Below are 13786 nucleotides of genomic sequence, written 5' to 3' on the forward strand. Positions count from 1 at the left end.
CCTTTCTCCATTGCGCTACACACAATCAGGAGATGAAATTATAACTCGCTTTCCGAATTTTCTCTGAATTTTTCCCTCGCTGGCCAGACCCGGATTCGACCTCCACCAAGATCTCATTTCTCTTACCGATACTTGACCTTATCCCACCTCCCCTTCCCACCTCCTTATTGACAGCACGTTCTCGTTCAAAACAGGAAACGTAGGATTTGAAATGTTCGTGCCATTCGAAGATACGACAGCGGAAGAAAATGGCGTGACGAATCGAGTGAATTTCCCCCACTTCTCGCGAATGTCTGTATAAAATCTCACTCGCAGAAGGAACCCATAACCTAACACATCCTGTCAGGGAGGACAGAAGTGAAAAATTGGACCGCCCGAACTATTAGCCAGAGTGACCCCTGACCTCGTTCAAATTACGGACGGTAAACCTGCACACCTCAGGGCAGTTTGCTGCGACCGTCGATGTATTTTGCTCGCCTGGAGATGTAAGCCAGTTAGGGGCTCGGGCTTTTATCACACGGACCGTAATAGAAGAATCACATCATATATTCACATTTCATCTAATTAGTAATTTCACCGGACAGGAGAATCGTCTTGGGGTATTCATTCGGCGATAGTTAGCCAGTTAGGACGGCTTGTTGTCTCGTGCAATGTACATATTTCACGGTTAATTGGTCATTTCTGATTTTCTGGTTGTATGATTTAGTTAACGATGCTCAACGTGAAAGTCGTCCACTGGAAACCTCGTTTAACATCTTGAACATGACGGTATGATAACATCTCCCTTGAGCATTTAGGTACGACCCTCAAGCATTAAGGTATGGCCCTCGAGCACGACGGTACGACCCTCGAGCACGACGGTACGACCCTCGAGCACGACGGTATGACCCTCGAGCACGACGGTATGACCCTCGAGCACGACGGTACGACCCTCGAGCACGACGGTACCACCCTCGAGCACGACGGTACGGCAGTAGAGCCTTTGGGGTGTAGTAATCTGGCCTCTGAACTCAAGTCCAGGGGGGTTTAGATCAGACCTTATGGTGCGCGCGGATCGTGCAGTTATCCTCAGGGGGTCGTACCGTCGTGCTTACGGGGCCAGATTGCTAAGAGAGACTCGCTTTCCTAAGACTGGGGTTGGGGGGGGAGAGAGAGAGAGAGAGAGAGAGAGAGAGAGAGAGAGAGAGAGAGAGAGAGAGAGTTGTGTTAACAGGGGGAAGAGGGAGAGAGGAACACCCTCCCCAACCTCCCTTCCCTTTCCCTCAAAACACCCCAAAATCCTCCTCCCGCCCCTCAGCCACCCTCCTCCTCCTCCTCCAGTGGCACCAAGCACCCAGCCGCGAGCCAGGTCAGCCACCAGCCAGATATGGACCTGTTGGCACCTCTGTCTCAATTGAGCGGCGCCATCTTACATATACCCTACTTACCGATTGGTCAGTGATGGCGGCCGCAGGAGGAGGAGGAGGAGGAGGAGGAGGAGAGGGGGTGGCGATGTGTTGTTCCTCCTTCGTCGTCAGCCGCGTCGACCGCGGCTTCAACTCCTTCAGTTCTCTCCCCGTAATTTTCGTTCAATTCGCCTCGCTTCCAGAGGCCACATCTTTTTTCTTTTCTCTCCTTTTTTTTTCAGGGGCTTAAGGAGGGTTGGATGGGTTGGGGGATGAGGAGGAGGAGGAGGAGGAGGAGCACAGAGGGAGAGCAGCTGGATGGCGAGGGAACCAATGCGAAAACGTACGCAACAAAAGGAAAAGTAGCTCTAACAACTCAGTCAACACCTGGAATTTGCAAGTCAATTAAAAGACGCCAGGTGAAACTGGTCCCTCCCTGCCTGGCGGGCAGAGGGGCGAGAGTCCCCTGCGACGCCCCGGCGCACAACCCGTAATTACCACAACATGAATACGACAATGTAGAATTTGCGGCGGCGGAGCATGTTATGAAACGGGCCAATAACGCCAGCCCGGCATTTGTTGACGTTCTTGCAGGTTTTATGGCGCGTTTACCATAAACAGGATCCCACAGCGATGATGAGCGCGCCGACCACCGAACAACGCTGGCAGACCATCCGCTGTAATTTGGTGGGGGGTGTGTGAGGGGGGGCGCCCTTTTTCGCCCGCTATGGGTGGATAGTTGAAGGTTTGGGCTAGAAGATCCACGTGTATGTGTGTGTGTGTGTGTGTGTGTGTGTGTGTGTCACAAGAATGGATGGTAATTTTTTATAAGGACGTGGGTGTTGGCCTCTCGTTGGATACGGACGGATAGTGAAGGCTTGGGATAGACTCCGCCGGTGCTATGGGATAGACCCGCTATACACAGGCTGTCCCACATAGTCTGCTACGTCAGTCCTGAAACGCTCGTGGCGAGCGGGTCGGCGTAGCAGACATTTCGAAAGGGATTCTGTTGTGAGATCGATGGCCGTCCAGTGTGACGATATCAACCACAATATAACTCAAATAATCCGCTTATAAATTTATCCTCTTAGTATAAGTAATAACTGCACAACCTCCATTATATAAGGCAGAAACAGAACACGACGAATAGTCCTTTTTGAACTGGGGCTGAAGACGACCCCTCTCTCTCTCAAAAGGAGAGAACCATCTCCTGAAGGAGGAGCAGAAGAGGAGGAGAGGAGGAGCGGCCCGGCCGTTGCCACAGCGGCGGCTGGAGCATGTTGTCACTTCAGGGTATAGTGGACACGCGACTTTTATGTCACCGTGTTGGGTGGGGAGCCATGGGTGGGTGCCTGGGAAATGGGTCATTGTTGTTGTTGCTATGTCTTCATGCGCAACGCTGGCTCTTCCCTTTTAAAACATTTTGTGTTGTTGGAGGTGATGGTATGGAGAGGGTTAGAATAATGACTCGTCACACGAATGTGGTTTATGATCATCCCAGGACCAGTTCATGCGAATGAGTCGTGGTGTTACCCAGGACCACGCCTGCAGCCCAAAGCTGCGCTACCTCCAGTCACGGGGAAACGTAAACTCCCTCGCAGTGAGAACTTCTCTTGACTGTATTCCTAGTGATGTAAGCCAATCTTGAGGTGACTTTTCACTCGCGGTGCAGCTTCGAGTTGACGGGATCTTACAAAACCATGTGTGTGTGTGTGTGTGTGTGTGTGTGTGTGTGTGTGTGTGTGTGTGTGTTTTATCAGTAATCATTCTCTGCAAATATTGATCACAATCCATCCTCTAAATGGAATCTTATCCTCGCGACAGCCACACACACACACACACACACACACACACACACACACACACACACACACACACACACACACACACACACTCCCTTCCTCATCCGACAACTTGAGTATAAATCGCCCCATCTGGGCCTCGGCTTCCACTCCAGCAGGAGTGGCGATAACCTGATGTACGAGAGGCCAGCGCGGTGTGACGGCCCCGTCACACGTAGCGTGTTGCGGGGCCGTCACCGGCACTCGTGACGGTGTTGGGGTACCAATGACAGTCCATTGGGACGTAACAAAATGACAGAGGGTGTCGTATTAGTGGCTGCCGCCTGCTCGTGGACAAAATGGCGGCCTAGATCAATATAAAAGCTTGTCATCCGCGTCTTTTATGACGACTCAGTCCCGGGAACGCCCGTTGTATTCATGGCTGGGATCTGTCTGCCACTCGATCGGTTTCTGATAACCACATGTCAAATGAACGTACCTGCTTTATATATATATATATATATATATATATATATATATATATATATATATATATATATATATATTGGAAAGGATCACAATTTTGCGGGTGATCAAGATATTCCTATGAGTCCACGGAGAAAATGAAACACGAAAAGTTCCCAAGTGCACTTTCGTGTAATAATCACATCATCAGGGGAGACACAAGAGAGAAATATAACAGTCAGTTGATATACATCGAAGAGACGAAGCTAGGACACCATTTGGTAAATATGTGATTGTCCAAAACATGGACAATATATATCATCATCTCGGGTCCTCCTCTGCTTCTAACAAGGGGTGTTCAACACGCTGGTCCTCCCACCTCTCTCCAACCTTGGGGAAGGGGGGGGGGGGAATAATCTAATTCGCCGTTCTTGTTACGGTCACCTCGTGCTACCAGAGATCCCGCGTTCCCTGGTTGCAGTTCGGTACCGCAATAGCATCGAGGCCATCCAGGCTCGTAGAGACAGCCACTGGAACATAGCCATTGTGAATGTCTGCAATCAGTAGACTGCCACTTCAGTGTTTGTGTACGGATTGTCTGTTTTCAGCCTCTTCCCCTCCTTTTTTATAGCCTCAGACGTCCACACAAAATACCTAGTCCTTATATACTTTCATCTTGGGCTGTAAGTGATTCAGTAACCAGCAATGATCAATCTTTATCAAAATTCGTCCGAAATCATTAAGACGCGCGCAGCCAAAACACACGAACACCTCAGTTCTTCCGTCGACGAATGGTTCCGTAGACACACGCATTCGTACACCCTCGACCTCCCCCGTCACCCCAGGCGACGGACCGACCAACCTCCCCTTCCCTTCCCCCACGACACAATTCGCTGTGACTCCCCGCCCGACACAGCAGCTGAGTCGGTGGTCAGCAGGACTCGCCACACAACGTGGGTGAATCTTGAACCGTCTCTGGTGGCGGCTGACATGTTCGGGAGTGAGGGAGGGCGGGCGGGTGACAGGCTGGCTGGAGGCAGGGATCTATCATTAAGCCGTTTCCTCCTCGTTGTTTATAGGAGGAAATGCGTCGAGGGGGTTGGTAGGGTGGGGGAAGGAGGAGGGGAGGGGTATATTCGTGGCTCGCTCGCCTCCTATCGTGTGTGTGTGTGTGTGTGTGTGTGTGTGTCCCTTTCCGAGGCAGGAGAGGCGTTTACCAGGTGCTACAGTGGTTTGAGAGAGAGAGAGAGAGAGAGAGAGAGAGAGAGAGAGAGAGAGAGAGAGAGAGAGAGAGAGAGAGAGAAAAATAGGAAAAGGAAAGAAAGAAAAACAGATTCACATAAGGGAAATGATATCAGTGATGGGGGGTGGGGGAGAGAGAAGGGCGGTGGGGAGGAAAGGTGTGGGAGAGGGAAATGAGGGCGTAGATCGTCGGTGAAGTGCGGGGAGGAGACTGCTGTCGGGGGAGGAGACTTGTACGTTGGCCAGTTTAATGGCTTTCGACTACTGGGTAGTTATTTAGCCAGACGTCATAACACACACGTTAAACATACGTAATAGCAGGAGATGATGGAAGGGGTGACAGGGATAGAAGGGGGGGAGGGCGTGTGGGGGGGAGAGTTAAAAGAAAAGAGAGTGGGAGGGGGTAAGCAGGGGCAGGAGGCTTCAGTTGGGGGAGGATGGGGAGTGGGGACCCATTATGTGGATTGGACAAAGACGAAACAACAGTCATGATGGTCAATGGGTAAAGGGGAAGTCATTATGTAAGGGAGATGATTGTGGAATGGGTTCGACTTCTGTGGGATGGATTAGCTCGTGGGGTTAACTGTCTCATGTCTGCTGTTTGTGCTATCGGCTCGTTTTTTGTTTTTTTTTTTCTGATCACTAATCGCTCATTTAGCTAGGCTGATCATGCAAACGAATGGGTTCTGTCTCTGGTCACACATGAGTGTGAAACGACCTGATCATGTGGGTGTTTTGCTCTGGTTATCACACCAGTCGATTGGTCGACTCATTTCGTGGAGTTGATTGTGACGTATCTGTCCTCCATTACGTATGTACTGGGGTGATTAATGTATTGGGTTGGGTCCGTGTTTTGGCTCATTGGGTGATGGAAGTTTAATGTAGTGGGGATCGCTGGCCCTTAGCAAAGATTAGAGAGAAAGTGCATTCATAGTTTTGACGACATAAGTAGAAGCTGACATATGACGCAAATGAACTGAGACGTGGGAAAGAAATTGGAGGAAGAGAAAGGTACATTTCGCCACGAAGATGTAAGAACGATGATCATGTCGGAAACAAGTGGTTGATGATGATTCGTAATCGGTGATTTAAGAGCGGGTTTAATTGCGGGTGAGGTACTTAACAAAATCTTTACGAGTCTCTTAGTCATTTAACGATATATCTTTATCTAACGATGAGATATTTAACAGTGTTGCTATAAAGGATGAGGTGTGTAACACTATCTTTATTCTTGATAAGGTATTCAATGATGTCTTGGTAGGTGATGGGATATCTTTATTAATGAGAAGGTATCTAAGGATATCTTTATTTATGAGGACGTGTTCAACGATAGCATTACCAGACATAAGGTATTTAACAGTTGTCTTTACATTTGATCCAGTAAATTGCAAAGTTTTCGTTAAGTGATGAGTATTTGATACAACCTTCATAATTACCATGTTCTTTTGCACTGCCCTTGTTCGTTCTCACTCCCCAGTGTGAACGCGTCATCTGTGTACGTTTGAGATGAGACAGAGGTTCGAAGGAGGTTCATAGGTGTGTCGATTGATACATATATATATATATATATATATATATATATATATATATATATATATATATATATATATATATATATATATATCTGGACGCCATTGTTATGAGACGAAGATAGTGTAGAGTAAGTGGGGTATTAGTTCTACGTACCTACGTCATACTAGCAGAGCAGAATCAATGACTCCATCATGTTAATCACCAGTGAGTAGCCCCCTTCCCCCTATTCCCCATAATTAGAGCTGATTGGTAGAAGTACTGACTAATTAATGAGTGTCTACAAGAGCACTTGAGTGAGTTTGATGATGAAATGGGGCTGGGTGATATCATGAGGAAATTGAGGGTAGAGTGAGTGTGGCATGATGACAGAGTGAGAACACACGAGATGAAGATCTTGGTAGACGAAACACACACACACACACACACACACACACACACACACACACACACACACACACACACACACACACACACACACACGAAAAGAAAAATAAGGAAGGGAAAAAAGAGGAGGGAGGGAAGTAATGAAGGGAATGAATGATAATGTAAGAGGGATATATCATCAGGAATCGCCATGTTGTTTATTGATCTCCATTCTGATGGTTGGTGGGGGACTGTCTGCCTCTATAGTAAGCCTGTACCTTTCATTGTCTACCTTGTCTCTGCCATTGTCTACTGTATCTGTACCATTGTCTACCTTGTCTCTACCATTGTCCACCTTGATCCATTGTCAGCTGTATGGTTACCATTGTCTCCCTTGTTTGCACTATTGACCACCTTGTTTGTTACATTGTCTTCCTTGTCTGTCCCACTATTTAACCCTTCCACAATGTCCCACGCCTTATGAAAAACAGCGTCTGTATCGTCATTGTGAATTTGTCAATGTCACACGCCTCTCAGACTGTATGTCAAGACTTGAGGATGCGTACGGACCCATCCAGAGTAGATGGTACAAGACGCCTTGGTCTGAGTGGTCCTCAGATGAGAGGATGGTCGTGGTTGGTCTCTGGTCTGAGTGGTTTCGAGAACTTGACGTTCATTTCATTTGCTGGGGGTCTTCTGAGGACCATTCCGAAATGGATCATTTTTGATGGGGGGAAAAAATACTGTTTCTACACACACACACACACACACACACACACACACAAACGCACAGAGAGAGAGAGAGAGAGAGAGAGAGAGAGAGAGAGAGAGAGAGAGAGAGAGAGAGAGAGAGAGAGAGAGAGCTCGGGGTCAATATCGGAAAGGGGGGGTGTGTGTGGTGGTGTCTTCACCGCCCAGCATGGGGGGTGTCTCCCAGCGTTTCATGATTGATAACCTCTGGGGTTCCTTTCGCCTCTCGTCTTCCCTTCTCCCCTTCCCTCCCTTCTCGCTTGACCCTGAGAACCAGAGGTGAATACTTCCTCTCAGAACGTCAGTAAAGACCGTAGAAAAATAGAAGAGACGGCACTTCAAGAGAGATCTGTGTTGAAGATGGTCAGATACATTACGGGCTTCAAAATAAGGTCACCCTTTTCTTTTTTTTTTACTCTTTATGGACCATTTTGTATGTAAAAGCCTCACGTGAAGGAGGTGTGGACGCTGCCTCGTACATAGTCTGCAAACATGAGATGCCATTGATCTAAGACTCCTTTTTTTTCCCCCCCGATTTATTTTTTTTCCTGTGTCGTTTGGTGTTTTCTTTTTTATAGTGTTTGTTCTGATATTTGAAACGCATGTGATGCCTCGGGAGTGTTGATGTTGATGTGACTATTGATGTTGAATGTTGATGAAGCGGTTCTGCATATTGAGACTATGTGCAAATGAATGTTGAAGCTAAGAATGTTGAAGCTAAGAATGTTGAAGCTAAGAATGTTGGAGCTAGAGGTGTCAGAAGCTTTGCAACCTCGAAACATTTGAGATGCCAGTGCTAAATGATGTTAGTTAAAGGAAGAGTTGATGGATTGGGACAGTTAAATGAAGCTCTGGATACACAGGAGACGAGAGCTAAAGGAGGTGTTGCCGCCGAAGCTAACGATACAGCTGAAAATATGAAATCCACAGAAAGCTCTGATCAATTAGATATTCACAGAACTTTAACACCGCAAAACACTGAAGCTCTATAAAGCTAGAGCACTGAACGCGACGAACGATTGGGACTCTAAACTACAGAGTTTATACAGAGCTAAAGGTACAGATGTTGTACGTAAGGAAGCTGAAGCGTTGGCATTGGGGAAGTTCAAGCTGTGAACGTTGAATAACCGAAGTTCAAGCTATGAACTGTTGAATAAACGAAGTTCAAGCTGTGAACGATGAGTAGACAAAAGCTCAAGCTGTGAACGCCGAGCTTTGGAGAACTCTAATGTCAAGGATGGTGGATCTACGACAGCTTAAGCGACGGCAGACGTTGAAGCCTTGTTAGCATACTGAAGAGGAGAGGAGAGGAGGGAGGAGGAATGAAGGCAGGTATGAGGAAGACATAGAGGGCGTGGCTGAGGCAAGGCCAGGGGCACCGTGGTTGGTCACATCCTGTGGTGTGACAAGGGGCTCTGCTATGATCGATGCCGCCCTGTTCTTGGCCCGCCCGCCCGCCCGCCCTTTTTATTTTGTGTCCTCCCGCCCACGCCCCGCCCACATTCCCTTCCGCCCCGTCCCTTCTCGCTCGCTTGCCTGGCCGCCCACCTACCCACCCAGCCACCCACTCACTCCCTCAACACTACTCTGTGGCTCGTTACGCCCTACACGACCAGCGGTAATCGCTCGTTAACCTCCTCCTAACAACATGGGTGAACTATCGACCCTAACCACCTCGTATACCCTCAAGTGACTTGCTGTTGCACTTGCATGACAACACATGTGTCCTACCACACCTGTGTGGCAGCGGAGGTGACACAAAACACCTGCTAATTTCCACAAGGAACTCCTTACCAACATGCCCCCAATAGACTCTCTATACCTGTATGACTATACAGGTGTTGCCCTATACCTGCATGTTTATACAGGTATTGCCCTATACCTGCATGACTATACAGGTGCTGCCCTATACCTGTATGACTCTATAGATGACTCTACCCTTGGTGACGACACAGGTGACCAAAAGCACGTACAACGACCCCAGCAGGTGACTCACTACCCCTGCAAGATGACTGTAACCTTACAAGTGACCCCATACCATCACTGTAACCTCTCAAGTGACTCTTCACTATCACTGTAACCTTACAAGTGACTCCTCACTATCACTGTAACTTTACAGGTGACTCCTCACTATCACTGTTTCCTTACAGTGACACCTCACTATCACTGTAACCATACAGGTGACACCTCACTATCACTGTCTCATTACAGTGACTCCTCACTATCACTGTATCTTTACCGACGATTCTGTATCACTGCGACTCCACAGGCGACTCACTGTTGCGTCACATGTGACTCATGAATGACTTCCTCCCTCCTGCAGGACCTCACGATTTCCAGACGACCTCATCTATGACTCACGTCGCAGCAGTGAGGGAGTGAGACCCATGCATGCATACACTTAGTTCAGGTGAACGAGGCCCTTCACTCACGGCCCTCATTAGTGAGGTCATTAGGCCCCTCATTAGCACCATCCACTCACTGATACCGTCTGTAATAACTGGGGACTAGTACTGTTATCACCCCCATAATTCTTAAACGATGCAGTTATCACTCGGTCTGCCGTCCGATACGCGTCTCTGTCGTGTTGTGATATAATCAGCCAATCAGACTGTAAACTTGACGGTTTGATTGGGATATTGCTGTCCACACACACACACACACACACACACACACACACACACACACACACACACACACGTAAGGTATGAAACATGCCATTTACTCACTAAACGTCCCTGTATATCTGCAACCCTGGCTATGTATGTAAAGGTACGACTTATGTTATTTGTCACGTACATTGTTATGCACTCGTACCCACTTGAGAAATTCACCACCCTTAACCACCGACCACTTCCCTTCCCACTGGAGAGAGAGAGAGAGAGAGAGAGAGAGAGAGAGAGAGAGAGAGAGAGAGAGAGAGAGAGAGAGAGAGAGTTCCAGTCTGTGGTAGGCTGACGGATACAGGAGGAGTCATGTCGAATACAAGGTGGAACAGACCACTGGATCCTCCTCTCGAGGTTGCTTGTCACAGTGGATGGGATCAGGAACATAGAGAGGAAGAGAGGGAAGAGTAGGGCACCATGTAGAGGACTGATCAAAAAGAAAAGTCTGAAATGTTTGTAGCCACGACGTATTAAAAAAAAAAATTCGTCAGTCATGGACATGAAATATCTGTCAGGATTATCGTAAATGTGATGTTGCTTTCCTTTGTCTTCATAAGTAAATCATTCCTGATATGTTAAAGGTCATTTTGAAGTAGTTTTTGTTTTTTTGTCTCGTTCCAAGTAGAACTCTCGCCCATGTGTCTCCATCACTGTGAGTGCAGCCAAACTCCCAGAGTCTTGGGAATAGCTGTTTGGATCATGTGGTAAAATTGCTGTTGTTATATTTGTATCACTGCAGATAAGATAAGAAATCGTCCTTGAAGTTGCACTTGATAAAGTTGTGGCTGACGCATGGAACTTGTGTCCAATACAGTCAGGTGTATAATAAAGCAGACCTTTATATACTTTACATCCGTCATTTGAATCTACTTTTGCACAACAGAGAAGCTGTAAACATTTGTTTAGCCCAATAATAAATGACTTAACAAAACGCTGGTGTGATGTGATTTTAATTTCACTCGAATTTCTGCCTCACTCGATACGAAGGCTGGGTAATTACACTTTGTGATTAGCTGATGTATTGCATTTTTAATGTCCCAATGGAAGGTGGGGGGGAGGGAGCGAGTGGGGGTAGAGTTAAAGGGATGCAGGGAGAGTGAAGAGACGTAAGTGGGACAGAGGGAGAGGGGTGAGTGGGGGAGAATTAAGGGGTAAAGGGAGAGAAGTGGAGTTGAGGGGGAGCGTGGGTGGAGAGGAGAGTTAAAGGAGGAGCTGGGGGAGAGAAGAGTTGGGAGATGGGGAGAGAAGAGCTGTGTATTGCACCCCCAAACCCCCCACCAGCCTGAGCCAGGTGCTTATTTATCGCCCAGCCCCGAAGGGAGGATGAACAGTTGGGTTGGCTGTGGGCCGACAGCCGGGTTCAGAATTCGGACCTAGGTGGACTAGTACGTGAATCATAGTCAGCAATACTAACCATTGTGCCGTGTGTGTGTGTCTGTGTGTGTGTGTGTGTGTGTGTAAGTAATTAAATGCTTTATAAATTATGGACCAATTGATACCATAGGTCGACAGGTCAACAGGTAAGCTGCGTCACAGTTAATAATTCGAAAACAGAGCCATGAAAAAAAAAAAAATAGATGGTTTTTTTCCCCCCTCTCTCCCTGTAAAGTTAATAGACCTTCAAAATATGCACACTTCAATTTAATTACCAAAAGCTATTAGGCTCAGGAGTGTTATTACCTCATGTCTATTAGGTATTCCGGCACCGACGGACGCCGGCTTATTAACAAATAATTTGCCCGGTTTCAGATCACCTCATAACACAGCGATTGCCAAACAGGTTGTGCGATTACCTTGTGATGATGTACACGTCTGCTGTGATGTTTTTGAAGTCACGCGTTCGGATGGTGGGAGGAAAAAGCCAATTTCGTGCATCAGTCATATCTCTGGTCATGGGTTGTTCGGTGGTGAACGATGGTAAAGATTGTTATGGCGAGTGGAAGCTGAGGTATGATTTGCCGACAGAAGGAATGGACGAGAGACGTGGTCGTCCACCACAGGAATGATCGTCCACAGAATTGATCGCCGACTGAAGTGATCGCTGACAAAAATGATCGCCGACAAAAGTAGTATAAGTGCAAGGGCGACAACGGAGCTGACGGCGTATTTTTTGGGAGGTTGCCTTACTCGTCCTCTGTGCCAAGAACGAATGAATGCACGGACGTTAGAGCACACGAATGCACGGACGGATGAATGCATTGATGCGCTACGTGAGTGTGCACGGACGGTTGAATGCATTAATGCACGCACGTGAGTGTGCACGGAGGTTGAATGCATTAATGCACGCACGTGAGTGTACACGGACGGTTGAATTCATTAATGCACGCACGTGAGTGTGCACGGGCGATTGAATGCATTAATGCACGCACGTGAGTGTGCACGGACGGTTGAATGCATTAATGCACGCACGTGAGTGTGCACGGAGGGAAGAACGGACGAAGAGACATTACTGCACTGGTATTTCTGTCCTCCTCTTTTGTGTTGGTGAATGTTTTTGCACTCCATATATTGTGTGTGTGTGTGTGTGTGTGTGTGTGTGTGTCTGTGTAATTACCCATTTTTGCAATAAGAGGAGAATGTTTTTTTCTTCTATTCTTAGAACTAGAGAATTAAGAACCATTAGAAGGTTTTCTGTATCAGTGACAAAGAGACATAAACAGTCTGCTTTATTTTCATTACGGAACAAAAGAACATCGCAATAGATAGAATATACATAATTAGATTATCGTTATGTGTTTAGCATATCGCACCGGCTAATGTGATAATCCATTTCATCAAAAAGGAGTAATTTGTGCACCTAACACCATGACCGTGTGAACGACAAGTTATGTAATTCGTCCTGTAATCATGTAATCATGTAATCAGATTACTCATTCATGACTAATGCTCGATGCATCAGTATATATATATATATATATATATATATATATATATATATATATATATATATATATATATAACTGGAAGCTATCTAATTTCACCAACTTATAGACGATTTTTAGTAAACACACACACGTACTTCTCTTATTCATTAAGAATCCATTTGCCAACTCTTCTAGTTTGGTCAATAAAACGCTTCCCTGAATACATGAACAAAGGCCATTGTCTCCACACACACACCACACACACACACATACGAGATATCTCTACCACCATAGGGATTTTCAGGATGAGTATGTGTTTATGTGTGGTGAATGGCTAATACGTATAAAGATGGCGTCTTTAGTAGAAAGAAGGACGCGTCTGTCGTGGTGTTAAGGCTCAAGCTATGATTGAAATCCTTGGGGAAAGTCGTCCGTAAGTGTGTGTCATCTGTGAAACCAGATAATCACCCTTTACTTTAAATGTTTACCAAGTCTTCTTTTTTTTTTTTTGTTTTGCTTTTTGTCTTCGCCAAGACCAAAGAGATGACTAGATACACACCCACCCCCTTCCTTCCTTCCTGCCTTCCTTCCTAGAAACTGGCTAATCTTCCGTGACGACTGGCCATTCTCCCGCACGACGACTGTAGGTTTGAAAACACCGTGAAAAAGAGATTGGCCAATCACAACATTTGGCCAAAGAACGATGGGAAAGGATCCCCTTTTTTTTTTTTTTTTCT

Source organism: Panulirus ornatus, chromosome 15, assembly GCF_036320965.1.
Source record: "Panulirus ornatus isolate Po-2019 chromosome 15, ASM3632096v1, whole genome shotgun sequence".
NCBI classification, from domain to species: domain Eukaryota; kingdom Metazoa; phylum Arthropoda; class Malacostraca; order Decapoda; family Palinuridae; genus Panulirus; species Panulirus ornatus.